This window comes from Protopterus annectens, chromosome 1.part1, assembly GCF_019279795.1.
Source record: "Protopterus annectens isolate FY-2018-M chromosome 1.part1, PAN1.0, whole genome shotgun sequence".
Classification (NCBI taxonomy): Eukaryota; Metazoa; Chordata; order Ceratodontiformes; family Protopteridae; genus Protopterus; species Protopterus annectens.
This window is the reverse complement of record NC_056726.1, coordinates 1,920,608,691-1,920,623,231: the sequence shown is the minus strand read 5'-3', so window position 1 is coordinate 1,920,623,231 and position 14,541 is coordinate 1,920,608,691. Positions and strand designations below refer to the sequence as shown.

The 14,541-nt window shown below is 41.6% G+C and overlaps 1 protein-coding gene across 2 annotated transcripts in view; it reads left to right on the top strand.

Annotated features, from left to right (window-relative positions):
• The window catches only part of LRFN2 (leucine rich repeat and fibronectin type III domain containing 2), a 4,336,860-nt gene that overhangs the window by 1,027,167 nt on the left and 3,295,152 nt on the right, over window positions 1–14,541 (top strand). The gene's annotated exons all lie outside the window — the stretch shown is intronic.

Genomic DNA, 14,541 nt, shown 5'->3' with positions numbered 1-14,541 from the left:
CATGCACGTGGAATTCATTCATACCTGAATCGCTAAGCAGCCATATTTGGCGTTATAACGCCGACGCTATGCTGGCGCCTGGCGCAAGGTTCATGAATCCCGGGGACTGTCAATTTTGGGGACTGCACCTCCACCACAAGACTACTTACAGTGGAATACCAGAAGGATCTGTGCTAGGACCTCAACTATTTAGAAACTATTTCTCTATAGTCCAGGTAAAGGTAGATGGCCTGAGGCTTACCAAGTTTGCAGATGACTGTCAACTGGATAAAGTCATATCGAGTCCCCCAACAATGTTAGCATATTACAGAAGGAGCTGACACAAACAACTGATTGGTTCCAAACTCATGGACTGAACCTTTAAGCAAAAACTGCCTCATTGTCCACTTTGGCAAAAAAGTAACCACTCTAATTATAACATACATAGCACCCCTCTAAGCTCAAGCACAGTTTTGTGAGACTTGGGAACATATGTTGATAGCAATTTACACTTCAATCATTTTGTGCCCATAGTGGTGCAACACACATTCTACATTGCACACCTCATAAATAAGGCCATCACATCCAAGTCCATTGAGGTCATAGCTCTGCTGTACTCTACCCTTATCAGACCACTAATTAAGTACAATGCTTGCTTCTGTCTGTACCTCACCAGATACCTGCAGCAACTGGAGAAAACACAGAAGTTTTTGACCAGGAAAGTCCAGGACCTGCAGAATGTAATATGCATTGAAAAACTGAAAGACATCTCATTCTACTCATTACCATGGAGGCTACTGAGAGGTGACCTATGCATGGCCTACAGAGCAGTCTCAGATCCTGCCCTACTGGAAATGCTGGACATCTGCAAATCCAATGGGGCATGAATAACTTGCTCCAGGGATCTCAACCTAGCCTGTGACATAAACAGAACATACTGCAGAATCAGATATACCTCCCAACACTTGCCAGTGTAATATGCTCCCAGTGGATGTGAAGCAGTACTCCTCAATGACCCTATTGAAGCACAACCTTGAATACTGGATGGGCAATTGTAAATTCCCCTCTGGGGTGGCACCTATGTCCCTCATTCACAAGGCAAGTCGGTGCTGCTCACAAAATCACTCTCCGAACAATGACCATCTAACTATGCTCAATAAGGGTACTTATGTTTTTACACGGCTAGGTTTGTGAATGCCCTAGGGCCATAAGGCCAATAACCTCCTATGAATCTATGAAGCTATGTACCTATGCATGTATCCCAACATCTTCTCTCCAACATGCCCTGCTGATGTTATCCAATATAAGTTGACCTGCAGTCTTGTTAAAGTCAGATTTCTGCCATGGCACTTTTGTAAAATACCTTGTTACTCTGTGTACATAGGGGTTCTCTTCTCACTGATGTCAAGTGTGTGTGTGTGTGTGTGTGTGTGTGTGTGTGTGTGTGTGTGTGTGTGTGTGTGTGTGTGTGTGTGTCTAGCCAGAAAAGTTACCACTCCTGCTGATGTCATCCACTATAGCTTTATCTGTAGTGTAGTAAAAGTCAGACTTATGCCCTGGTGCTTTCTTAAAGTATTGAGTTCTGTAGTCTATGTACTCATATAGATAGAGGTTCTGCCCTTGTTGCAGTCAAGTGTGTGTGTGTGCGTGTGTGTGTGTGTGTGTGTGTGTGTGTGTGTGTGTGTGTGTGTGTGTGTGTGTGTGTGTGTGTATGTGTCTAGCCAGAACAGCAGAAATGTGTATACTACATTTGCTACTCCAATCCCATGGATTGACAGCATTTTGATACTTGCACATGCCTGCACATCCATTTTATGCCAGCTTCCCAACATCTTCTCTCTAACATGCATAGCTAGGGGTTCTATTCTCACCACAGTCAACTGGGGTGTTTGTCTTTGTGTGTGATTGCTTGATATTACAAAGAGCCTTTTACACCACCATGTGGGGCACTGTTAATGCCATATGCAGATGGCTCAACAATCATCTGCTCAGCCTTTACCCCCTTCAAACTCCTAGCAAAAACCCAGCTAGCCTTCTCCAAAACAGAAACCTGGATCCAGTCTAACCATCTGGCACTAAATGCAAATAAAACCAATCTAATGTTTTTTCTCTCCTACCAAAAACTCCATTGACAAATCCACATTCACCATACAGAGCCAAAACAACATCCTCCTTGAAATTGTTCTCAACACCAAGCTTCTTGCCATCATTATTGATGAAGAACTAAAATGTGACATCCACATCTACTCCACAATCAAGAAAATCCACCAAAAGTTAGGGGTCCTCTACAGGCACAACCACTTCCTAAGCCCATCTGTCTGTCAAACTCTTGCATCCACCTTCCTACTCCCCTCCCTTTTGTATGGTGCCCCTCTTTTCATCAATCTCCATCTTGGCCTTCAGTCCAAACTTGAATCCTGCTACCACAAGATCTCCAAATTTGCAACCAATTCAAAAAACTCATCCCACCACTGCCACTCCCTCCTCACCCTCAACTGGCTTTAACTGCCCAACTACCTTAGTTTCCTACAACTCACCATTGCCCACAAGCTCATCTTTAAACCTGCCAACTGACCAGCTCTTGCTACTTCCTTAAAACCTTACATTCCCAACTGCTCACTCAGATCCAAAAAACAAAATCTCCTTCAGGTCCACAAACCTGCATGACCTCCTGGCCATCTACTGCTGTCCCACTCCTTAGCTAAACAGTTGAACTTTCTCCCCACACACCTATGCAACCTGCCTAACCATACAAATGTCAAATCTCAGCTACTCCAACTTTCTTCCAAATGGGAATGCCCTTGCCACGCTCCAACATAACCCCCCATTCCACCTTGCACTGACTCATCCCACTACCTCTACTATTACTTCATCCCACCCAAAACAATTCCTCCCTTACTAAAACTAATTTGCTCTAATATCTATTGTACTATATATATATATATATATATATATATATATATATATATATATATATATATATATCTCCAATCTAAAGTATACTATTACCTCTCCATGCATAAAATTTTTCCTAACCTACTAATGGCTAGTAGCTATATATTTTGAAATGTTAAACCTGCAATTGAGTTTATAACAAAAATATTCACATTATGTAAATGCTGAAATTTCTGTATTGAATTATGTCTTTTCATTTTGTAACATTGTGACAAGAGCTTATCTGTAAGTGTTTAATTAGCTGTATGTCCTTTTGTAACGTGAAATGTAACTTGCAATTATTGTGGAGCTTTTCTCCCCGGGCCTCCACTGAAAATGGGCTCTTCATGGTCCAGTGGACTTCCCCAGTCATCAAACTTAAATAAACAAATAAATAAAATATTCTCCTCACCAGACACTGATGATGTCATCAGCTATAAATTGTTGTCTGAGACACTGCAAGTCAGACTTGAGTGGTGGCACTTACCTTGAATACAGAGTTTTGTAGTCTGTGTACTTAGGAAGGGGTTCTTTTCTCACTGCAGTCAAATGGAGTGTGTGTGTGTGTGTGTGTGTGTGTGTGTGTGTGTGTGTGTGTGTGTGTGTGTGTGTGTGTGTTTGTGTACTTGCTTGACATTGTAGAGATCCTTTTACACCAACATGTGGGACACTGTTATTGACATATTCTCCTCACCAGACACTGCTGATGTCATCAGGTATAAAGTGTTGTCTGAGACAATCCCAGTCAAACTTGAGCTATGGCACTTGCTTTACATGCAGAGTTCTGTACTCTGTGAACCTTAAATAGGTAAGGGTTCTATTCTCACTGCTGCCTTGTGAGGTGTGTGTACTTGGTTGAGATTGCAGAGAGTCTTGTAAAGCAACATGTGGGACACTATTATTGTCATATTCTCTTCACAGACACTGGTGATGTCATTAGCTATAAAGTATTGTCTGAGACAATCCAAGTCAGACTTGAACTGTGGAGCTTGCCTGAAATACAGAATTCTGTAGTATGTGTTCTTAGGTAGGGGTCCTATTCTCACTGCAGTCAAGTGTGTGTGTGTGTGTGTGTGTGTGTGTGTGTGTGTGTGTGTGTGTGTGTGTGCACGTGTGTGTGTGCATGTGTGTGTGTGTGTGTGCACGTGTGCGTGTGTGTGTATTTGCGTGTGTGTGTGTGTGTGTGTGTGTGTGTGTGTGTGTGTGTGTGTGTGTATGTGTGTGTTTGTGTGCACTTGCTTGACATTACAGAAAGCCGTTTACACCAGGATATGGGACACTGTTATTGTCATATTGTCCTCAACAGACACTGCTGATGTCATCAGCTATGTCTGATTTGTGGATGTGCACTATTCCTACTAGGGGAGAGTCAGAAACTGGCCTGGGGGCAAGGAAGATGTCACCTTATCCTATACAATACAGATTACAGTGACATGGATTTCAGTCTATACACATACATCATGGCATGGTTTGTATGCACTGTGTTTTCTTGGTGAGTAACCCATGTGGTCTTGTGCCCAGTAATGACTCCTCCTGCAGTATGTATGGAGTTACATGTATTGGTAACATATCTAAATATGATTGTAAATTCTTTTTTATAAGACCCATTGCTCTTACTACTATTAGAACTGTCTGGGTATCTTTCTTCCACATTGCTCTCATTTCTGCCTGCAGATCCTGATATTTTATGACTTTGTGTCTCTCTTTATGAAGACACTGTAGTCACTGGGTGTGGCAATTTCAATGATCAATGCTACTTTTGACTTCCTCTCTTGGACCACTATATCCGGTTTTCTAGCATCTGTCTTGTGGCTTATGTTTCGAATGTTTTTTGGCTACTTCAGTACCATAATGCTTGCAAAATCCCCAGTGCAACAGTCTCACCACATTATTATGCCTTTGAGTATACTGTCCTTCTGCCATTAGTATATTGCAACCAGCAACGAGGTGTGCAACTGTTTCCAATTCGGTTTTACAAAACCATTTTTTCTCTCACATGTTCAATGGACTTCATAAACCAAAGTGTATGTAGCCCACTATCCTGGGCTACCAGTATTAACCTTTCATCTCTTGGTTTGAATTTGCCACTTCTTAACCATTCCTCTGTTCATTCCTGATCAACATGAGGTTCTTCCAAAAGTTTTCTATACTTGCAACTATATTTATGCTTTTTCCACATTTCTTGCCTTCTCATCTGATCCTTCACCTTATATTCTTTCTTTTGTTTTTTGGCACATGCAGTTGCTGCCTGATTTTTTTCTACTTCTGGTTTGATTTCTATTCCTGCTTGATGCCAATAAGCTTCTGCTAGATTAAGCAGCAAAGTCATCTTAGATTTATTCTCCTTGTGTTTCAAAACTTTCACTACATTTGGGTCTGGTGAGGTCAGCAGATATGTGTGGAATCTCATGATTGCAGATCTATACATATAATCAGTTTCAAGGAGGACCATCCCTCCTTCAGAACGAAGAATATATAATCTAGGTATGCAATGATTTTTATAAATCATTTGGTGAACATGAAGCATCCTTCTTGTTTTCCACAAGAAGCATTGATCTTGTTTTCCTATATAATCTATCCAACATGTTTTGGGGCCAGTCAATCATTCCAAAACTGTAAATTAGGACAGGAAGAGAAAATTGGTTTATAGCTTGGATTTTATTCCTAGATGTCAGTGCTAATTTGTATTAGTGTTCTGATGAGGTTTGAGTACAGTGTTGTAATATAATCCTGAGATCAGAATACAATGGCATGTCTTATAATGTACACAAAATAGGCTTTCAATACCAGTGTGGACACTTGATGGTCGAAGTTCAGATTGCTATGTAAGTGTGTTCCTAGTGCTTGCATCACTGAGTTTCAGTATAGCAGGACCATCCATTATAAATGCTGTAATTAGCAGTGAATTCCACTTTGCAAAAAGCCAAAATAAAGACATATTTTTGCATTTATTTGTAGACTGTGTGGTTTTGTCACAAATAATTTGCCTGTGTTAACCCCTCCTGTGTTATGTTATCATCATTATACCTTCATTTGTTAGAAACACATTTGTACAATCACACTATTGTGTGACGTTAAATGCCAAAACACAATATGTTGCAAAAAAAAAGTTGAAAATGGTAATCTGGAAAACCAGATTCGACAATTTTCGAACTGCAGCACAACAATAAATGTCAGGAGACATTTCTGAAAGTCTCCAAACATTGTTATGCAGGAGGGCAAGCCCCCCTGCACTCCCCCTCTTGTGGGGGCCTGTGTTACCACACCCCCTGCTATTTTAATATACAATCTCCAAGATTGGACTACAGCAAGGGATAGGGTTCATTTCCCGATCCCCACTATAGTGCGATCTGCATCTGGAATGCCGAATTCAAATGAACAAAATGTCAATGTGCATTCGCTCATTTGGATTCACAACAGTGGCAGACAACATTTGTCAGATCTGGAGGTTATACTTTCGCACCTTGGTGCATTGTACAACTTCATTATGATGAAATGAAGGTATACCATTATCATCATTGGTGGACTCAATGATTTACACCGAGTATGCAAGAACCAGCAAACATGGAAACTAAAGGCCGTATACTTAGATGCCAAACAGTGAAGAGCAAAGCACAAATCCATGAGGTACACCAGTGGTGACTGGTACAGGCTGATTCACCAACTTTCACAGTATGTGTTCTGTCTGTGAGCCATTTGGTTACCCATCTAGTAGCATTAGATTTAATCCAGAGCTGGGAGAGTTTCTCAAAGATCTGTGTGTGTGGGATTGTGTTCAAATCTTAGGCCAGTTGAGGATAGCTAGTATGCACTGTCTTAATTTCTTCCAGGCTTATCTCACAGAATCATTGGACTGTGACAACATCAGAGATTGCATGTCACCTGACTCATCACATACACCTTCCTGACACTGTTGAATACACAATTCAGCACACCATCCATATAGTTGCAAAATGAAGAAAAACAAATACCTGCTCAGCTGTGAAGCAGTGATATCCCTTGCATTTGTTTTTCTTCACACCATCCACATAGACCATGTTCCTGTAGAAGGTTTTCCCAACATGCATCTTTGTGAGTTGAGAGGGGGACATCACCCAAGGCATGCATGTACAGATACTTCCTGACTTTCCTCATCTGTGAGGTAGACAAACATGTCCAGATTTTTGCCTTATATATCTTTTATAGGTTCATAGGTAGGTACTAGGCTATCAGCCCTAGGGACTATACAAGCCTAGCCAAAAAGGTACCCTGGCGTTTACCACCCAAGTAATTTATTTTCCTGTGCAACTGTTGAGCAGAGCCACAGAGGTAATCCCTGGGGTGAATTTCCTATTTCTCATCCAATCATCAACATTTTTCTTGAAGAGTGCTAATGACGAGCTTTGTTTGATATATACAGGTAGTTTGTTCCAGAGTATGGGGGATCTCTGGGACAGGAATCTATCCCTCCAGCACGTTCTGTTTATTGTGGTGACAAGGTTTAGGTCCCTAGAGCATGTAGCTCGGAGGGATTGGGATTTATTTAAGTGGAGCATGTCCAACAGCTCTGGGTATGACATAGCTTTGTATGTTAGGCAGAGATCACCTCCGAGTAGGCAATATGCAATGGAGTAAAGCTGGAGTTCTTTGAGACGGTCTGCATAGGGCATCTGTTTGAGGACGGTAATCCTTTTTCTGAGGTATTTCTGCGGCTTTCTAGTTGTTGTAGATGTCTTGTGAGGTACATACCAAAAGGGGTATTGTACTCTGTAATGGGTCTAATGAGTGACAAGTAGAGGGGAACAATGACCTCTTTTTTCCTGGATGAGGAACCTTTTGTAATGAGGTGTGCCATGTAGAAGGATTTCCTGACTACTGTAGCAATGTGATTATCAAAGGAGAGACTACTGTCCACCTGTGTCCCAAGGTGTCTTATCACACTTTTGGTGTTAAGTAGACTACCATCTATGTTGTAGCTCATGGGTACAGACTTTTTACCAAAGGGGATGACAATGCACTTTTTGGCACTGAGCTTGAGGCCATGGCTTTCACACCAGGCATCTGTCTCAGTGAGGCCCTTTTGTGGGATGTCCACATCATTAGGAGTTTCAATTATGGCTCCTAGTTTGCAGTCATTTGTGAACTTCATTAGCCAAAGACCTTCTGTGTTAGCCTGTACTTCAGAAAAGTAGATATCAAACAGGAGAGGACCCAGGACTGAACTCTGTAGTATTCCACTTGTCACTGGTCTGAAGTCGGGTTTGGAGTCTGCTACTTTCACAGTGTGGATTCTGTCAGTGAGCCAGTTGGCAACCCATGATGTGACATAGGGAATTATACCTAGTTTAGTGAGTTTATCTATAATTCCAGAGTTGGGGATGGTATCAAAAGCCTTGGTGAGATCTAGATAGGCTGTGTGAACCACCTTCCTCTCATCTACGGCTTTGGTGACTGCTTCATAAAAGTCAATCAGGTTTAGGAGACATGATCTGCCTTTTACAAACCTGAACTTGGTGGGGTCCAGAGTTTGGAGATTACCAATGTCTTTGTTTATAAATTCCATGATGATACATTCCATGGCCTTGCAGACCTGGCTCGTTAGGCTAATGGGGCAATAGTTCCCGGGGTCCGTGATTTCTCCCCCTTTGTGGAGTGGGATAACCATCACTGTGCACCATTCAGTGGGCACAAAGCCTGAGGTGAGGCTATGATTCAACATGGTGCTTAGGTGGGGTGCCAGTTCATTCTATAGTTCATGTAGAATGCAGCCTGGGATGCTGTCAGGTCCCATGGATGTTGTGTTCTTGGCTTTGGAGAGTGTGGTTTTTACCTGTGCTGCTGTGATTACAAGAACTTTGCATTCTTCTAGTATAGAGATGGGCCCTTTAGGGGTTGGGGGGTTATAGGTTCATAGGTTCATAGGTTGGTACTAGGCTATCAGCCCTAGCCATAACAATTCCCTGGCTATTTCTTCCCACATTATTTACTTTCCTGGACCCCTGTCTATCAGGGCGACTGACGTGATCCCTGGGGTGAATTTCCTTTCTCCCATCCAATCGTCAAGGTTCCTCTTGAAGAGGTCCAAAGAGGCACTCTGCTTGACATGTATGGGCGATCTATTCCAGAGTCTGGGGAGTCTCTGGGTCAGGAACCTATCCCTCCAGCATGTTTTGTTTATTGTGATGACAAGGTTTAGATCCCTGGAGTGTGTAGCTCTGAGGGATTGGGATTTCTTTAAGTGTAGCATGTCCAACAGCTCTGGGTTTGACATGACCTTGTATGTTAAGCAGAGATCGCCTCTGAGTAGACGATATGCGACAGAGTATAGCTGGAGTTTATTAAGGCGGTCAGTGTAGGGCATCTCCTTTAGGCCTGTGATTCTTTTAGTGAGGTATTTCTGAGGCCTTTCCAGTTATTGCAGATGTCTTGAGAGGTACATACCAAATGGGGCGTTATATTCTATAATGGGTCTAATGAGGGATGAGTACAGTGGGACAATGACCTCCTTTTTTCTGGATGAAAAGCCCTTCGTGATGTGGTGTGCCACATAGAAGGATTTCCTGACTGTTGTGGCGATGTGGTTATCGAAGGTGAGTCCACTGTCCACCTGTGTCCCTAAGTCGCTTATCACACTTTCTGTGTTTAGTGTACTGCCACCTATATGGTAATTCATGGATACATGTTTTTTCCCAAAGGGAATAACAATACATTTCTTGGCATTGAGCTTGAGCCCATGGCTCTGGCACCAAGCATCTGTTTCTGTAAGGCCCTTTTGTAGAGTATCTACATCATTTGGGGATTCAATAATGGCTCCCAGTTTGCAGTCATCTGCAAACTTTGTTAGCCAGAGTCCCTTAGTGTTGACCTGTACTTCAGAGAAGTAGATGCCAAACAAGAGCGGCCCCAGGACTGAACCCTGAGGTACTCCACTTGTCACTTTTCTGGAGCTGGATTTGGAGTCGGCTACTTTTACAGTGTGGGTTCTATCAGTAAGCGATTTAGCAACCCATTGGGTGACATAGGGATTAATGCCCAACTTAGTAAGTTTATCTATTATTTCAGAGTGGGGGATGGTGTCAAAGGCCTTGGCAAGGTCTAGATAGACTGTGTGGACCACCTTACCCTTGTCCATGGCTCTGGAGATTGATTCAAAGAAGTCAATCAGGTTCAGGAGACAAGATCGGCCCCTCACAAACCCAAACTGTGTGGGGTCCAGTGTTTGAAGGTTGCCAATGTCTTTGTTTATAAGTTCCATGACAATACACTCCATGGCCATGCAGGTAAGGCTTGTCAGACTGATGGGACGGTAGTTTCCGGGATCCAAGGTGGATCCCCCCTTGTGGATTGGGATAACTGTAGCTCTGCGCCACTCAGTGGGAACGAAACCTGAGGTGAGGCTATGATTAAACATGACACTTAGGTGAGGTGCCAGTTCATATTGTAGTTCATGTAGTACACAGCCTGGGATGTCATCTGGTCCCATGGATGCTGTATTCTTGGCTTTAGAGAGTGCGTTTTGTACCTGTGTGGCCGTTATTACTGGAATTTGGCAATCTTCCAGTATTGAGATGGGCCATTTAGGGGTGAGAGGGGGGTGAAGTTGGCACTGAATCGATCTGCCAGGATATTGGCAATATCCTTCGGATCAGTATATTTAATGCCATTCTGTTTTAGCTCAGAGCAGATCTGAGCATTGCCATTTAGATTCTTGACATAGTTATAGAATGCTTTGTGGTTGTCTTTGGAATCTTTGGCAATTTTATTTTCGTAACTAGCTTTGGAGGATTTTATGAGGCATCTCAGTTTCTTACTGAGGCTAGTAAGGGAGTTTTTTGCATCCTGGGATTTTCCTCTTTTCTGCAAAAGTTTCTTCCTTTTGTTGTAAAGTTTGTTTATGGCAGGAGACCACCAGATTGTCTTCCTTTTTTTGGATGAGAGCATTTTGGTTCTATTTGGGATGGCACGATTCATGCATGAGTGGATGTGCTCGTACAGTGCCTTAGTATAGGATTCAGCAGTTGAACTTTCAGTTCCCGTCTGCATGGGTGTCATGAAGTTTGTCACTGAACCTGTCTGCCAGGATGTTGGCAATATCAGTTGGTTCTGTATATTTAGTGCCATTGTGCTGTAACTCAGAGCAGATCTGAGTGTTGCCATTGAGATTCTTGACATAGCTATAGAATGCTTTGTGGCTGTCTTTAGAATCAGTGGTGATTTTGTTTTCATAACTAGCTTTCAAGGATTTTATGAGGGATCTCAGCTTCTTACTGGGATTTTTCTCTTTTTTGCAACAGTTTCTTTCTTCTGTTGTAGAGTTTGTTTATGGCAGGGAACCACCAGATTGGCTACCTTTTTTTGGAGGATAGCATCTTGGTTCTGTTAGGGATAGCACGATCCATGCACTCGTGTAAGTGCTTATAAAGTGCATTTGTGTAGGATTCAGCAGTCATACCTCTATTGTCCATCTGTATGGGTTTCATGAAGTTTGCCACTTCTGTCTTAAGAAGCATGAAGTTGCATTTGAAAATTTTTTTTATAGTGGTTTCCCTAATGGGGGTGGGGGCAGGATGTGGATGTCTAGGCTGATTAGCTTGTGGTTGGATCTGACCAATGAAGAATTGACCTCTGGTGTGGAACACTGGTCGCCCATGTTGGTAATGACCAGGTCTAGGATATTTGGTGTGTTCATAGGTTCATAGGCAGGTGCTAGGCTATCTGCCCGAGGGCATTTATAAGCCTAGCCAGAGTGTGTCGGCTTTCGCCATCCCATTGATTAATTAACTGATCCTCTGTCAAGCAGAGGCAATGAAGTGATCCCAGGGGTGTTTTTTTTTGTTACCCATCCACTCGTCAAGGTTTCTCTTGAAGAGTGTTAGTGAGGGGCTCTGTCTGATGTAATTTGGAATTTTGTTCCAAAGCATGGGGAGTCTCTGTGACAGGAATCTATCTCTCCAGCATGTTCTATTTATTGTTGTGGTGAGGTTTAGCTCACTAGAGTGCGTGGCTCGCAGTGACTTGGATTTCTTTAAGTGAAGCATATTCATCAATTCTGAGTTGGACATGGCTTCATTAAGTCAGGCAAAGATCACCTCTGAGCAGGCGATATGCCACTGGGTACAGCTGGAGTTTTTTTCAGTCGGGCGGCATAGGACATATGTTTGAGACCAGTAATCCTCTTGGTGAGGTACTTTTGTGGTCTTTCCAGCTGTTGGAAGAGTCTTGTGAGGTACATCCCAAATGGGGCATTGTACTCTATGATGGGTCTAATGAGTGACGAGTAGAGGGGCACTATAACCTCTTTATTTCTAGATGTGAGCCTGTTAATAATTAGATGGGCCACATAGAAGGATTTCCTAACTACTTTGGCAATATGATTGTCAAAGGAGAGTTTACTAACTACCTGGGTCCCCAGATCTTTTATTACCTCTTCTATAATAAGGAGGCTGCCACTTATGTGGTAATTCGTGGGTGTTTTGTTTTTCCCAAATGGGATGACTATGCATTTTTTGGCGTTTAGCTTGAGGCCATGACTTTGACACCATGTGTCCGTCTCAGTAAGGCCTTTTTGGAGGATGTCCGTGTCAGCCGGAGAGTCAATTATGGCTCCCAGTTTGCAGTCATCGGCGAACCTGGTTAGCCATAGTCCTCCTGTGTTTGCCTGTACTTCTGAGACGTATATGCCAAACAGTAGGGTTCACAGAACCGAGCCTTATCAAAATTCCTTATCAAATTTGTGCTTTTCTGCCATATCACTGGTCTCAGGACTGATGTGACTCAATAATTACATACATTTAATTTTCAGACTTCAAATCCTTCAGAAAATATCTTAACACAAATCCCTGGCTATTTTAGCACATTTCTAAAGAGTAAATATGTCAAATATGTCCATATTTCATGTTCATTGTCTCCCCATTATGCTGGCCTTTGTCCAGATATCTTGCACTAACATATTGAGAGATATCTGTTAAGCCCCGGTGATCACTGTGGTATTCCGTGCAAAACTGTGGACCTTCAGTGCTCTGACTTAAACAGGATGTCTATCCTGTTGCCAGCCATGAAACCTCACATTTATGTTTAAAAGTTGTACATGGCATGAATATGCAATGAACGCTGCTGCTCACCACCCATCACTGTGGACACATGTAAACCCTGTGTAAACTTCACACAATGTTTACACAGAGTTTACTGAATACCAGTGTTAGTTTATAAAATCAGTGTCAAAATCCTGTTTCTTTCTATTTAGAAAAGGTTTAAAAAATATAATTCATTTTCATCCTAATTGCATGAAAGTGTTACACTAAATGTCTCTGTCATGTGCACATATACACAGATAAACACACACACACATGCACACACACACACACACACACACACACACACACACACACACACACACACACACACACACACACACACACACATTTTTGTTCTAAGAGGTTGAGAGCTATGACACACACACACACACACACACACACACACACACACACACACACACACACACACACACAAACTCACATATATACAGGTCTGTGTGAAGGTATATAGCATATATATAGCATCTGTCTTTCTGTCAGCTATACATAGCTGTCTTTCTGTCAGCTATGCATCTGTCTGTATAATGATATAGAAAGCAACAAATCAGTGCCAGTAAACAGTACACAGCAAGTGAGAAAGACAGTTTAGATTTAAGAAAGAGAAGAATGTCTAAGACAGTGTTTACATTTTTTGAATAACATAGATGCTAAGTTGGCCATTAATGCAGAGAATTACAGTTGTGAGATGTTAAGGAACTGTTTCCTGTGATAGAGGGCTTGATTCCCCAGCCTTCAATTGCCTACTGTGTGATCTTGAGGCCATACCTCTCAACCTCTTAGCTCAAGAGATCTGAACAAAGCCAAAAATAATAGGGGAACAAAGACCCCATATACGGACAGATTTTAAATATTGCTTTTGCAAAATTAGAAAGTTGCTAGATTAATACATTTTGAGTTAGCATGCATTTTCTAAAGGCAGAAAGTCAAACATCTGACATTATTTCATGACCTCAGTACTCAATCATTTGCCAAAAAAAAAAAATTGCAGGAGGAACAGATTAAAATATATAAAAAAAAATCTGGACATTCTGTGAAATCTGGAAAGTTAAGACATATGTCTTGAATAAGTCATATAACCAGACAGTGCTTTAAGGTTATTGAGAATTTGGGTTAGGCTTATTTTTTTTCTCAGTTGTTTTAATTGAAAATTTTAACAATAAAACATTAATATATGACAATAGAAATATTATGGGTTATACTTCTTAATAGTCTCATAGACCGCATGCCTAATATCTATATATGAACTTGTAAGTTAAGGAATATGTTCAAAGGGCAGGCAGTTAAATTATATATGGTAACAGATTTTATTTATATTTGTTTACCAGTGTCAACAGTAAAGCTAGAAAACCAGCATACAGTTACTGGAAATATCATAAGGTACCTTAAAAAGGAATAAAGAAATAGTTTTAGCAAGAAACACTTTTACATGGTGGTAATAAAGGCAAGATTTAAAATCAAGAGTCCATCTAAAGAAATACAGAAAAGAAAATGTGCATTAAACAACAATAAAACATTCATTATTGTCATTTCTACTGCAGAAAGACTGATTAATATG